Consider the following 14,858-nt stretch of genomic DNA (forward strand, 5'->3'; position numbering starts at 1 on the left):
CTATTCAGTGTTCCGGGCAACTAGTATTATTCAGCTCTGAGACTTCCTCTTTCTTATTTCTTGAATTATTTCCTGTCTTCCATTTTTTCTGTTCTCTCTTCTGAAATTCCTATTGGTCAAAATCTCAGATACTTTGGGTTGATCTTCTAGGTCTCTCCTTTTCATTCATATCTTTCATCTCTTAGTCTTTATGTTTTACTTCTTAAGAGAAAGGGGGAGTGGATACAGAGCTGGCTTAGTGTAAAGGGCCTCCAATGCCAGAACTGCTTTGGGGAAGAAATGCTCATTCTTGCTTCTCTGGCTCTCAATTTGTTCAATTTGTTTATCGTAACATGTTTAGGGTTGTTTGGAGGTAAATTACTGACCATCACATGTTTTGAATGCACATTTGAGAGGAGATGGAATCTTTCTAGACAGATTTTCAAGGAACCCCCTTGGTGTCAGCCCAGTGAATCATTCTTGCTGTCCGTCAAAATTGCCATAACTGAATCCCAAACTCCCACAGAGTCCTACATATGCTAGAATGCAGTTTACTCTTCCCTGCAATCTTTCACCCACTTGCTGCCATCCCAAAATTTGCTAAAATCTCTCCTTCCTTTGCTACCGATCAACTCCTGACCTTTTTGATTTTGTGATTAATATCTTTAAGACTTTTATGATCATTTTAATAGGGTTTTTAAAAGGAGAAAACATAAATTTGGTCAGCCACCCATGTTGAGCCAGAATTCTATGGCTCATTTTAGAACAAGACACATCTTGTTTGTCTTGTACATCGTACGAGAGATTTCTCTTTTATTTATGCATCTCAAAAAGTATCATTTTGGAGCATGCTACATCTCTTTGAAAAAAATGGAAAGTAATGATGAGAATCTTCCTGAATGAATTTTTAGAAGAGTAAAGATCAGCAGAGACTGATGGGTGACCAACAGCACCAGGAAGGCCAGAAGATTGAGAGTAGAGAAATCCTGCTTCAAAGTCTGATTTTTATCTCCATTTGAATTAATTTTTTGGTCCAGTGAATAAACATTTGTTGATTACTCAGTGTTCTTTAGGCATTGCTATAAATTAATACACACACACACCCCCTTCACGAGATCGGAGTCAAGCAGAAAGGTATAACACCCATCCTTGCACCACATGACAACTTACAGCTATAGAAAGGTCAGAGAATGGCCCCTGCTTGCACAAGAAAATCCTAAATAATTTATTAACTATCAAGTGGCTGTTTTATTTACCCACAACTGTGTGACAAATTAGCCATGGCTTCCACCAGAAGGATTTACTACCCAGCAGTGAAAGAGATTCACGCCTTCAGAGCATTGGCTTTGGAATCACACGGACCTGAATTTTCATCCGAAATTCTCCACCACTCACTAACTTGTAAACTTACAAAAGTTGCTTTGCCTCTCTGAGACCCCATTTTCTCTTTTATAACATGGGTAGCAATACTACACTGAAGCTCCCTTAGCCAGCCTCCATTTAACCAACTCTCCAGATTCATGAAGACTCTTCTTTCTTCGTAAAACATGCTGACTGCTGCTCAATCATGCTGAAAGCACACACTTTACAGGCTACACAAGATGATGCCCCTCCAACCAAGTTACGCCTACTAGATATACCTGTGTTTGCTTTTAAATATATTTATGCTGATTTTAGTTAGTTGCAAGACAATTAAAATCTTTATTACAAGACAATTAAAATTTTTATCACAAGACAATTAAAATATGAAGGCAAAAAGTAAAAGGTAACTTTTTAAAATACTGTCAAATTAGTTGGTAAAAAGATAGATAGATAGATAGATAGATAGATAGATAGATAGATATTGGTGATATAATTGGAAAAAAATGATGTGGCGAATTTGTAAAAATCTAGAAGTGTTCTGTACTCAATATGTTTTGCAGGTGTAGTTACATCCTGAACATTTCAGATGTCATAAATAAAGCAATAGGTATGGTTTATGCAAAAAGACTAAGGGAGATTTAATCAATAGACTCATAATAAAAGAAAAACCCTTGGCCTTATGAATAACATGTGAATAAAGTGTTGTATGCTTAGGATTAAAATAAAATTTTGTAGAGTGATGGGTTGAGTTAATTAAGATAGGTACAGCCTTTGTTAACAGTGCCAAGCACACAGACTTTCCATAAGTGGTAGGCATTGTTGTCAGGGACATGTATGATTTCATTTGACAAGATATTTATTGTGGGTCTGCTCTGGGGGCGGCTGAGTGGCTCAGTTGGTTGAGCCTCAAACTCTTGATTTTGGCACAGGTTAGTCATGATCTCACAGCCGTGGGATTGAGCCCCACCAGGCTCCCCACTGGGTGTGGACCCTGCTTGGGATTCTCTCTCTTCCTCTCCCTCTGCCCCTCCCCGGCTCACGCAAGTGCTCTCTCTCTCTCTCTCTCTCTCTCTCTCTCTCTCTCTCTCTCAAAAAAAAAAAAAAAAAACCTTAAAAAATTTTTAAAAGGAGTCCACTCTATGCCAAGCCGAGCATACAACGGTGAGCAAAGCAAGTCTGGACACTGCCTTTATGAGTCTTACAATGTAGAGGGAGGGCATATATTTGACCAAATCATTACACAAAGCCAGAATCACAATGTATGATGAGGGCTATGAAGGAAAAATACAGTAGGCAATAACAACATACGTCAGGGGACCTGAACTTTGAGGGTCGCCAGGAAGTAGCCTCTGAACTGAGTTCTGCAGCATGAATCAGAACTAGCCAGACAAGGAAAACAGAATTGCAGGCAGAGAAAACATCATGTTCAGATATCCTGAAGCAGGAGAGAGCTTCCCATAGCAAAGAAGCTGAAGAAGGGCCGATGTGGCTGCTATTCAGAAAAGCGAGCGTGGCATCTAAATATGCCGAATAGATTGGCAAGGCCAAATCTAGCAGTGCTTTGCAGGCCGGGCTAAGAATTCGGGGCATTAACATCCTGCGGTGCAAATTCAGAGGTCACAATCTACTCTAAGATCAAATTGCAAAAGCACCTTCATTCCCTTTGAAAGCCTGTATTAGCTGCCGTAATAAATAGACACCAAAACTTCAGCGGTCTGACCCAGGCTGAAACTGATTTCTTGCTCAGTAATAGTCTTCGACGGATACTCCTAGCTGGTGGGAAGCTTTCCTCCACACAGCGATTCAGGGACTCAAGCTACTCCCATCTTAGGACGCTGCTGTCCTGCCAGACTTCATCAACCCCCACACCTCTAGCCGACATAAGGGAGAGAAGAGCAAGAAGTAGACACGCCCACACGCCCAGAGTGACTTACATCACTTCCGCTGCCATTCCGTGGATGAGAGCTCGGCAACGAACACACCAGGTAAACAGAGGAAAGTAGATCAGCTGCTCCCAGGGACAGCTGCTGTCCATGAGTAGGGGAGGGTGATCTGGAGTGCCCAGCTCTGCCACAAGCCGCTTAACATAAATTAACATTTGTGCCAAGTCAGTTTTTCCTCTTATCTTCAGAAATCTCCCTTACTTCAATCCAAGTGCATTCTCAATATGAGTTCATAGTCAGTAATCCATGTGGCTATTTTAAAAGGCATAGCAAATATTAGATCTTTCTTATAAAGGCAATGTACCATAATAAACATTAATGTATTTGGAGGTCCTACTAGTCTGAACACGTAGTAGCTACCAGTATTTGGATGGTCTGAATTCTTCTAATGTTTTCGTGTTCTACCATTAACGGAAATGTTTACAGTGTCCAACTAACGTCACTCCTGGATATTCCCAAATGAAGTATGGTGTCCCGAGTACTTCTTCCATCAGCTGTCCCAAGCCTACTTTGAAAAGTTCCACCAGGGGTGCCTGGGTGGCTCAGTCCATTCAGCGTCCAACTCTTGATCTCGGCTCAGGTCATGAGATTGAGCCCAAGTCAGGCTCTGTGCTGATGGTGTGGAGCCTGCTTGGGATTCTCTTTCTGCCCCTCCCCCAACCCCTGCTCTCTCTCTCTCTCTCTCTCTCTCTCTCTCTCTTTCTTGCTCTCTCCCTCTCAAAATAGATAAACTAAAAACAAAAAAGTTCCACCAATACTCAGCACCCCCCACATGTATACACAACTAAAATCTCCACTAAAAAAAATAAAAAGCCTGTTGTCATGTATCTTTTCCTCGACACATGTGTCACCTGATTTTGAATAAAGAAGAAAAACAAAAAGCTCTCTGTAAAATCTTCTTTAGACCCTCTAACCTCAAGCCTTCACATGAAGAGGTTCAGATCTACAGCTACTCTCTCAGGTCCAGTTTTTCCTTCAAATAGGTTTTGCTGGGTTTGTCTCCTCTATTGCCCATGTTCACGGACATGATAAAGTCTAGCACATGCCCTGTTTTCCTTCTGTAGAATAAGCTATACCAGGGATGTGACATCAAAAGTACAGGCAATAAAAGAAAACCCAGGTAAGTAGGACTCAGTCAAATTTAGAACGTTTATGCCTCAAAAACACTCCCCACAGAGTGAAAAGTTAGCAGGCAATGGGAGAAAATACACAATGGCTACTAAACGCATGAAAAGATGTTCAACATCACCAATCGCTAGGGAAATGCAAATCACAACCATAAGATACCATTTCACAGCCATTGCGATGGCTGTTACCAAAAAACAAAACAAAACAGAAAATGACAAGTGTTGGTAAGATGGAGAAATTGGAACCCTTGTGCACTGCTGGTACATTTTACATTTGTAAAATGGTGCCACAAGAGGGAAAATGGGATGTGGTTCTTCAAAAAAGTACAAATAGGGGCACCCGGGTGGCGCAGTCGCTCAAGCGTCTGACTCTTGGTTTCGGCTCAGGTCATGGCCTCATGGTTCATGAGTTTGAGCCCCGCATTGGGCTCTGTGCTGACAGTGTGGATTCTCTCTCTCCCTGCCTCTCTCTCTCTCTCTCTCTCTCTCTCTCTCTCTCTCTCAAAATAAATCCATAAAATTAAAAAAAATCTTTGTAAGTACAAACAAATTGTCATATGATCTAGCAACTCTCCTTCTGACTATAAACAAGAATTGAAAGCAGGGGACTCAAACAGGTATTTGTACACGCATGCTCATACAGCATTCGTCACAAAAGCTAAAAGGTGGAAGCCATCCAACTGTCTACCAGCAGATGAATAGGTAAACAAACTGTGGTATATACATACGATGGAATATCTCATCGGTCTTTAAAAGGGATGAAATACTGATACACTACGGAAGTGCTGATACTACAACAACATGAATGAATCTTGGAGACGTTACGCTGTGAAATCACCCAGTCACAGAAGGACAAAAACCATAGAGTTCCACCCATAACGAGGTACCTTGAGTGGTCAAATTGGTAAATGCAGAGAGTAGACTGGGGGCTGAGGGGAGGGGGAAATGAAGGTACTATATGAGTACAGAATTTCAGTTTGGGAAAATGAAAAAGTTCGGGAGACCGATGGTGGTTGTACAGAAAAGTGAATATAGTTATTGCATGGATCTTTTACTTAAAAGTGGTTAAAACAGGAAGGAAGGAAGGAAGGAAGGAAGGAAGGAAGGAAGGAAGGAAGGAAGGAAAGAAGGAAGGAAGGAAAGAAGGAAGGAAAGAAGAAAGGAAGGAAGGAAGGAACAGATGGAGGGAGGAAGGGGGAAGGGAGTGAAAGGAAGGATCTGGTACTTGAGACAAAGCCTGGTGGAAGCCATGGCCCCAAACAGAACCTGACATCCTAAGACAATGATGTCTCCTTTGCTGCAAAGGACCAGAGCTTTCAGTGGGAGGCCCTTGGATCCCTTTATTAACTGGCAAGCAACATGGACTTGTTTTGTTGTTTAAGCTTTAGAGCTGAGGACAGAGTGTCTGGAACACCCCATAATCACCAACCCACATACTGAAGATTGGGTCAGTTTGTAAAAATGGTTGATTCAGTAGGGTTCATGCCAGTGTCCTTTATACATTTTTTATCTTTCTGACCAAAAAAGATAAAGAGTATATAGCATTTAATTTAATATTTAAGCTAAACTAAATATATATATGTATATATGTGTATATATGTATATATATGTGTATACACATATACAATATATATATACACATTTAGTATGTATAAAATATACATGAAGGTAAAGAGTATATATTACTTCATTTAACTTAATTTTCAAGCCTGGTCTATATTCTTATTCCCAGCATAACTATTAAATCCAAGAAGGCAGAGGAGGAGAAGAAGAAAAGACAAAACCATGGATATCTCAGATGTTAAAGGGTGAGTCACAGTTCGCTTCATCCTAGGTAGAAAGAAGTCTGTAGTGGTTGGGTGGTTTACAGACCTAAGAAGTTTCCATTCTTACCCATTTCTTACTGTATGTAAGTCCAGCCTGGTTTGTACTCCTCCACGGCGGAATAATACTTACACCCTCCATCTATGTCCTTCCTTCTAGTTGTAGCTGTCTTTCTACCGTGAGTTTATTTGCGTAATTAACACACCGATTTATTTTGTCTTGACAGCCTCGGGCAGTGGTACTGGGGGTACAAAAGTTTAAGTCAAACAAATACTTTTGAAAACGAATCACCCAGGATTCCTTTCTTTTCAGATTCTCTTGAAGTCAGATAATAGGAATTCTAGGGACTATCCACTCGAGACAAAAAAATAAAAAGGAAAAGAAAAGAAAAGGTTTTATAGCCAACGATGATCTACATAAACTTTAATGCCCTTTAAGATCACGTGCCTTGCGGTCAGCTCATTTTTCTCGGAAGGTCTCTGAGATGAATGAGTGTATTCTCATATGTCAGCCAGTAATAAAGGCTAACAAGGGGTGACCCTGAAAAATATGTTGACCAGGGTTCTCTACTATCAGATTACGAGTGGAGGGTGTTGGATTGTTCATAAAATGCTTTTGATCTTTGCTGAGACTAAGTTGCTAAGCCAGCCAGACTTTGGGATTCAGAAAATCTACTCTGTGAAGCCAAACTTAAACTCACAATGGTCCTAATTAAGGACCAGTGAGTTAAATTGGGTATGTAGAGGCCGATTTTTTTTTTTTTTTAAATAAAGAACATTTGTTCAGAGTAAAGCTGCCATCAGGCTTTTACTCCTTGTACAGGTTTCCCTTTTACAACTCTGCCCAAGTAAACCAGCCAAATTCCAGAACCTCACCAGGAACACCAGCATGAATTAATACTAAGTCTGAATTACACGATAATTTGGAAATAGCACTTCCTTAATTACCATCAAGACTTTGCAAACAAAACAAAGCACTAATGGCTAACCAGGTATGGCCTAGAAAAACACTGATCACTTGACATGCAAAAGGTGACACCCAGCATATTCAAAGGAACACTATTCAGGAGTCAGGAGGGAGGGGGCCTGAGTCCTCTGTTTTTTCTGTGTGGGCTTGTACAAGTCAGTTAAGCTTTCTAGTCCTCTCTTTTCTCTTTTTGTAAAATGAGGGCCATATGCTAATAATCTCTATCTCCTTTCTGGCTCCCAAATTCTAATTTACATCTCTAAATCACTTAAAGCACAGTGTCTCTACGAAAACTAATCTTGCTAAACTGATCCCGACATAACTTTAGTTGACTTATTTAAGTAGGTTAAGCATCCCCACATTAGGAGCTCTGGATCATGTTCTCCCTATTAATTTTCTCATAAATAGCACAGAAGTAAGTTGCAACCCAGTTTTGCCTGCAATGTCATAAAATCTGAATTAGTTGAATTTAAACTGGTGAGGTGTGCATATGTGTTAGGTTAAAAGCCAGTATCAACTCATCGTGCATGCTCTTTCCCGGGTCATTGCCTCTTTCTCTGAACCATCTGCCCAGGAAACTGTAAACTGCCCACCACTTCCACCAACACGCCCGACTCCTGAAAGTCTGACTCCAGACGGTGTCTCTCCTGAACTCCAAACTGATGTTTAATAACAATGTCCACCACTCCCTGAATGCCTCTTACAAGTCTGGTGCTAAGCTGTCATTTTAACAACGTGGTGTCGACGTCGACCGCAGCTCTGCAGGGTGGCCTTGCTATCTCTACTCTCGATGAGGAAACTGAGACTCAGAGAGGCCATGTGACAGATCAGAGTCACGCAGATGGCCGTTGTCAAAGCCATGATTCTAATCCAGGTCTTGCTGCTGCGGGAATCCATGTTCTTTTGACTATCTCACTAGCGTGAACACTGTAGACTCAAAAATCGCGATCACTGTTCTGGATCAAAGTCTTCTTCTTCAGATAGACAGGGGCAGGTTGGCAAGAAAGGCACTCGTGCAGGAAGGACAGCTCTGGAATCCGAGGTCGAGAGCAGAGGAGGGGGATGCTGTAAAGGCATGTCTGGGCCAGACTGGAAATAGCTTCGCGGGCCTGGACAAGGCAAGTCAGCATGGGGCATCAAAGGATTTCCAGAGCGAGCAGGGAATGATGTCTGTCATCAGTTTTACATTTTAGCAGAAACATTCTGGAAATGACTTTAAGACTAGTTTAGAAAGAAAGAAAGAGAGGGGCGCCTGAGCGGGGTAGTCAGTTGAGCGTCTGACTTCAGCTCAGGTCGTGATCTTGTGGTCTGTGGGTTTGAGCCCCGCGTCGGGCTGTGTGCTGACAGCGGAGCCTGGAGCCTGCTTCTGTTTCTGTGTGTGTGCCTCTCTCTGCCCTTCCCCCGCTCACACCTTCTCTCTCTTTCTCTCTCTCTCTCTCTCTCTCTCCCTCTCAAAAATAAACATTTAAAACAAAAGAAAAAAGAAAAGAGAAAAAAAAGAAAAGAAAAAACATAAGCAGTACGAAGATCATTGAGGAAGCTATTCTACAAGCACAAAGAGAGGAGATTCAGCCTGAACTAGGACAGTGACAGAAGGAAGGGATAAAAAAAGGATGCGGAACTTGGCACACAATTAAACTGGGTAAATGGATAAGGGTGAGGTTATATCGACCCCAACGCAACTGTGATTTGTCTTTATCTTGCTACCCCGCAGAGTATGCCTCTAGGGTACATGTCTTGCAAAGCCCACCTCCTCAGCGGAGAAAGTCACTCACTGCTCTGGATTGTACCAGACCCAAAACATGCAAAGCTAGAATGTCTGGATCCTACTGAATTATTTCTGTGTCTTCTCTACTTTTAAGAAGAGAGGGTCCATAGTACAGGATTTCCTGTCCTTGAATGTCTGTGTCTTCGAAGACACTCCAGGTAGGAAAGAAAAGGAGCTAAACCGCTGCGGTGTACAGAAAACCGAAAGACACCCTTGGAGTGTCCAAATGCATATCTCAGCCCACAACCTGGGGAAATAATGACATGGTCTAGGTTAGTGGGAGCTCAGATCTCTGTCCTCAGCTTCTGGCTCCACATTCATGAGCCAAATGTAGCCCAAATTCAGTATTTCCGAATTTCTCAGCACCCAGGTCCGAGCAACCTCCGTCTGTCACCTGAATTCTTACAGTCACCTCCTAATTGGTTTTCCCACATCCACCATGGCTCCTGCGCCCAGACCATACTCAACACCAAACCCCCAAACCTCTTAAAACCTAATCAGACCATCTCAGCCTTCTGCCCCAAACTACCCAATGGCTCCATGGCCAAAGTCCCTCCAATGGCCGTAAGGCCCTGCATGTCCCGGCGGCTCACAGTCACTGACCTCATCTCCTCTGGTTCCTTCATCCCCCTCGGGTCCAGCCTCATTGGCTTCCTCGCTCCACAGATCATGCCTAACACATGCCTTCGCACTGTTTTCTTTCTCTGCCTAGTACGCTCTTCCCCCAGATATCTGTGAGCCCCACTTTCCTCATTTCCCTGAGTTTTGTCCAAACGTAGCCTCTTGGGGCGCCTGGGTGGCTAAGTCGGTTGAGCATCCAGCTCTTGATTTGGGCTCAGGTCATGATCTCACGGTTCGTGGGTTTGAGCCCCAAGTCGGGCTCTGTGCTGACATAACAAAGCCTGCTTGGGATTCTCTCTCTCCCTGTCCCTCTCCCGCTAGCACTCTCTCTCTCTCGAAATAAATAGAACCTAAAGTGTGTGTGTGTGTGTGTGTGTGTGTGTGTGTGTGTGTGTGTGTGAAATGTAGCCTCTGCAGTGAGTCATAACCTGGGCCACCTTACAGAAAATTGCAAACCTCCCCGCTACACTGCCTGGAGCACAGATGCTTTCCCCAACACAGTTACACTGCTTTATGTTGCTCCAAGCTATTATTACAAGTTAACATACTGTTATGGGTTGAATTATGCCCCCCTCAAAAGATGCTGAAGTCCTAATCCCCAGTATATGGGATTGTGGATGTAACTTTTTGGGGAAAAGGGTCTTCCCAGATGATTGAGTTAAGTTGGGGTCTTCAAAGTGGGCCCGACGCCAATGGGGCCGGTGTCCTTATTCAAAGGGGAAATTAGGACACAGAGACACAGGCGTTCCCTGCGAAGATGGAGGCAGAGGTTGGGATGATACTGCTACAAGCCAACCGAGCACCAGACGCTAGGGAAGAGCCTAGAACAGATTCTTCCTCACGGCCCTGAGCAGGAGCCAGACCAACTAACACCTTGATCTTGAACTTCTAGCCTCCAGAACTGGGAGACAAAAGATTTCTGTTGTCTCCATCACCCAGTTTGTGGTATTTTGTTAGGGCAGACCTAACAAGCTGCCTATCCTTTGTATTTATGATCTGGTCTTCACCCCCAAAGGTAAGCTTCCCAGGGGCAGGGATTTGTTGATTTATCTTTGCTATCCCGTCTCCAGCAGTACACGAATCAATAACCCTGCCCCAGACCATACTTCTGGCCTTTTCTCCCACCTCTCTCTGAGACAAAATCCTTTCGACCTTTGCCCCTAATGCCAGGGACTTTGATACCTTCTTAACTCTGCTTATGCGGTTTCCTCTACCTGGGATGCCCATCCGCCCCTTCTCTGCCCCTTAACATCACCTTATCAGTTAAGACTCATCCGTGTCATTCCTTCAGTGACGAGTTTCCTCTGCTCCCCTCTTCTGCTTTATTATTCATGTGGCTGTGCCTCTCTGCCTGTAAACCGTGACCCCTTTGAGTTCTGGAATCCTATCCTATTAATCTTCCTATCCCCGGAACCTGGCCCAGTGACTGGCACACCAGAGGTGCTTAGTAAACGTTTGCTGGATTGAATTAAATCTGTATCCCGCAGCTTTTGCCCTTGCTGCCTTTCCCTCGACTGCTAGCCACAGCAGGGTACAAGAGGATTAGACAGGACTTTGCAGAGCAGAACTCAGATTAGAGCATCGGAGCGCTACGGGGCTGCGCCTCTCGGCAGACCCTTTGTCTCGGTGCAATCTCGTGAGAGCTTCTTAAATTGGAACAGTCGGCGACGTTGTACCCAAACCACTCAGCTAAGCCCTAGGAGACGTTGGCCAGAATTCACAGCAACACAAACAGCTCAATCAAAGGAGAAGGTGTGCAAATCCTCTTACTTTTTATAAACTAGAGCAAGTATCCTGTTGGGGGAAAAAGACAGTTCTTTGAGACGGCACTTCCCAGGATGCTGGGCGAGAAGGTACTGGCTTTGATTCCAGGTAATGGTCTCATGTCTGTTTTCCCTTCTGCCCATAGATCTTTCCAGTGGGCCGGTGTTGTAAAGGCCACATGCATCCACTCATCTTTGCAGAGAGGATGAATTGGAACCAGCTCCAGAGGTGACGGGTGTGTTTGGTGTGGCCAGTGCTCATTTAACCTATTTGAATACTCAAGGGAATGTAATCAGAAAAGGCGGGAATAGACTCCATCCCCCCAGAAACTCGAGCTGAAAGGAGCTAAAATATCAAACATGCATTCTAAGGAATCACTATTGCTTCTCAGAAGGTTCTCTGCCCCTCTGTTTTTTCTAAAAGGCATCCCAGTCTTGCAGTCATTACCACAACAGCGGAGTGAGCCCAGGGAACAGTAGGAAACTTCAGATAGCATTATTTAAATCCTCACTCCTTGTAGGTACCATCTTGGTGAGGTTAGCTTCAAATTCATAAGAATAAGTGCTTTTGCCCATCCTAATTCTGTGCATTTGACATTTTCTTTCTTTTTTTTTTTTTATGTTTTCATTTATTTTTGAGAGAGAGACAGAGCGCGAGCAAGGGAGGGGCAGAGAGAGAGGGAGACACAGAATCCAAAGCAGACACCGGGCTCTGTGCTGACCGCTCAGAGCCCGGAGCGGTCAGCACAGAGCCTGATGCGGGGCTCGAACTCACAAATCGTGAGCTCATGACCTGAGCTGACGTGGGACGCTTCACCGACTGAGCCACCCAGGCGCCCTGACAGTAACACATTTTCAAATGTCCAGTTAATTGTGTTCACGTGGGTCATTCAGTCGTGGGCCCAAACTAAACACTTACACAGTACCAAGCACTGTGCTGGTCTCCAGTGCGTCAAAACGGGGGGCTTCTGTTTTTCATGTTACACATAAAGCTGATGCAACAATAACTTACTAGGCACCTATATTGTTCCCAGCAAAATGTAATCAACTTTGTGATTTTGACTAAAGAGTTGCACTCACATTGTTAGTAATTCAACTCAGCCCTGTCCTTGGTCCCCTCAAAGTCATGGGAAGTAATGTTTTGATCATTGTTTGTACATTGATCCTATGATACTTTGAGTTGTTATTATTATTGTTGTTGTTGCTGGCAGTGGAAGGCCGTCATCCAGTGAGACTAGTAGTTTTTAACATTTTGGTGGTTACATTCTCCTTTCAGAGCAGAGAAGGCCAGGTGCCCTCTCTCCAGAAAAATCCACATGTTTCACACACTCATAATTTTAGATGTAAAAAGTTAACAGACCCTCTAGAGCAGAGTCAGTAGACTTTTTCCGTAAAGGCCAGATAGTAAATATTTTAGACTTTATGGACCGAGGGGCAAAGAATGGATATTATGCGGTGGAGACATTTGTCCCTCCCCCCAAACCCGTGGGACATACGTTCCAAGACCCCCAGTGGGTGCCTGAAACCACAGATAGTACTGAACCTTATTATACTGTTTTTTTCTATACTTACATACCTATGATGGAATTTAATTTATAAATGAAGCACAGGTTCTAGAACAATCGTAACAATATACTGTAATTAAAGTCAGGTGAATGTGGTCTCTCTCTCGTGCTCTTAAAATATCTTACTGTGCTGTACTCACCCTTCTTGTGATGTCACAAAATGAGAAAATGCCTACATGATGAGAGGAAGTGAGGTGGACGACGTAAGCATCGTGACGCAGCATTAGGCTGCTCTTGACCTCCTGACCTTCTGACTGTATCTCAGAAGGAGCGTCATCTGCTTCCTGACCACCGTTGACTGCAGGCAACCGAAACTGTGGGAAAGCGAAACCGCAGCAATTTTTAATTGATAAAATCCAAACTATAGCAATTGAGTATGGGTTTTCGTAATGAAAATGTATCACTTAATCACGGCTCCAAGTTAGTATCCCTTATCAAATCAGTTGACAATGTTCATCTGTAAAAGCCATCCGTACCTTGAGGATGGTAAAACCCAGGCAGTGGCCTGGATTTGGCCGGTGGGCCTTAGTTTGCTAACCGCTGCTGTGAGTTCCACCCAGAGGAAAAGACCCAGGTCCAGACTGTTTTCAGGAAGCCCTGCTGAGAGTAGGTACAGGCACGGCCAGGATCAGCAATGCTGTTCGTGGCCCTCCATCTTGGTGGCAGGGGACAAGCTCACACGGTGGCCTTCCCTGGAGCCGGCAAGGATTCCTGGCACAGCACTCCCGCGCGCGGAAGGGCTGGCTGGCAGCTGAATTAGGGTCCCATTTCTACTGCACGCAGTTGCAACCAAGAACGCATGGTGTAGTAAATTCTATTAACCTACATTCTGTGACCTCAATAAAACTTTCTCAATAATCAGCAAGAATAACAATGCACATGAAAAGAAATTCCTTTGCCCAGTGTTTGCAAGTTGAAATGTAAAAAGCACATCAGTGGATAAGGCTTTTTAACGAATAAAATCATTTCCTTAATCGGCAGTTAACTTTCAATCAATACTCACTCCCAGAAACCCCAAAAAACACCACCTCGCCAATCTAAAAGAGCTTAGAATAAACCATAATAAGCTAATCAAGAGGCAGGGTTCAACAAAAATGATTATGCAGAAATTTTAGCCTTGAAGTCACATAGTTCATCTGTGTCTCCTAAAAACATGCCATGGTAGCAGTCAATCACAAGAGAAATGTAATTCTATATAATGTTTTTGGGCCTATAATGTCTGGAAAGCTTAGGCCACTAGGAAGAGGCACAGACGCTTTTCATTGTTGGTTAGAACCCATTGCTTCGTTTCAATAATGGTTAAATAAATAAATAAGTAGATAAATGCAGCTCCCTTGACTGGCTGGCCGAGCGGCACAATCTGAGCGTCAAACTTGACACAAGTTCTCCACCTAGTGGATGTTTCAAAAGATGTGCAATAAAATAAAAACTGCGCGGGCTTGTGGAGGTTCCTCACAAAATTCAAAATAGATCTACCCTATGACCCAGCAATAGCACTGCTAGGAATTTACCCAAGGGATCCAGGAGTGCTGATGAGTAGAGGCACTTGTACCCCAATGTTTATAGCAGCACTTTCAACAATAGCCAAACTATGGAAAGAGCCTAAATGTCCATCAGTTGACAAATGGATAAAGGAGATGTGGTTTATATATACAATGGAATACTACTTGGCAATGAGAAAGAATGAAATATGGAGTTTTGTAGCAACATGGATGGAACTGGAGGGTATTGTGCTGAGTGAAATCAGTCAGGAAGAGAAGGACAGATATCATATGTTTTCACTCATATGTGGATCTTGAGAAACTTAGAAGACCTTGGGGGAGGGGAAGGGGAAAAAACAGTTACAAACAGAAAGGCAGGGAGGCAAGCCATAAGAGACTCTTAAATACTGAGAACAAACCGAGGGTGGAAGGGGGCGGGGTGTGGGGGAAGGGGAAAAT

This window comes from Prionailurus bengalensis, chromosome F2 (genome assembly GCF_016509475.1).
Source record: "Prionailurus bengalensis isolate Pbe53 chromosome F2, Fcat_Pben_1.1_paternal_pri, whole genome shotgun sequence".
Classification (NCBI taxonomy): Eukaryota; Metazoa; Chordata; class Mammalia; order Carnivora; family Felidae; genus Prionailurus; species Prionailurus bengalensis.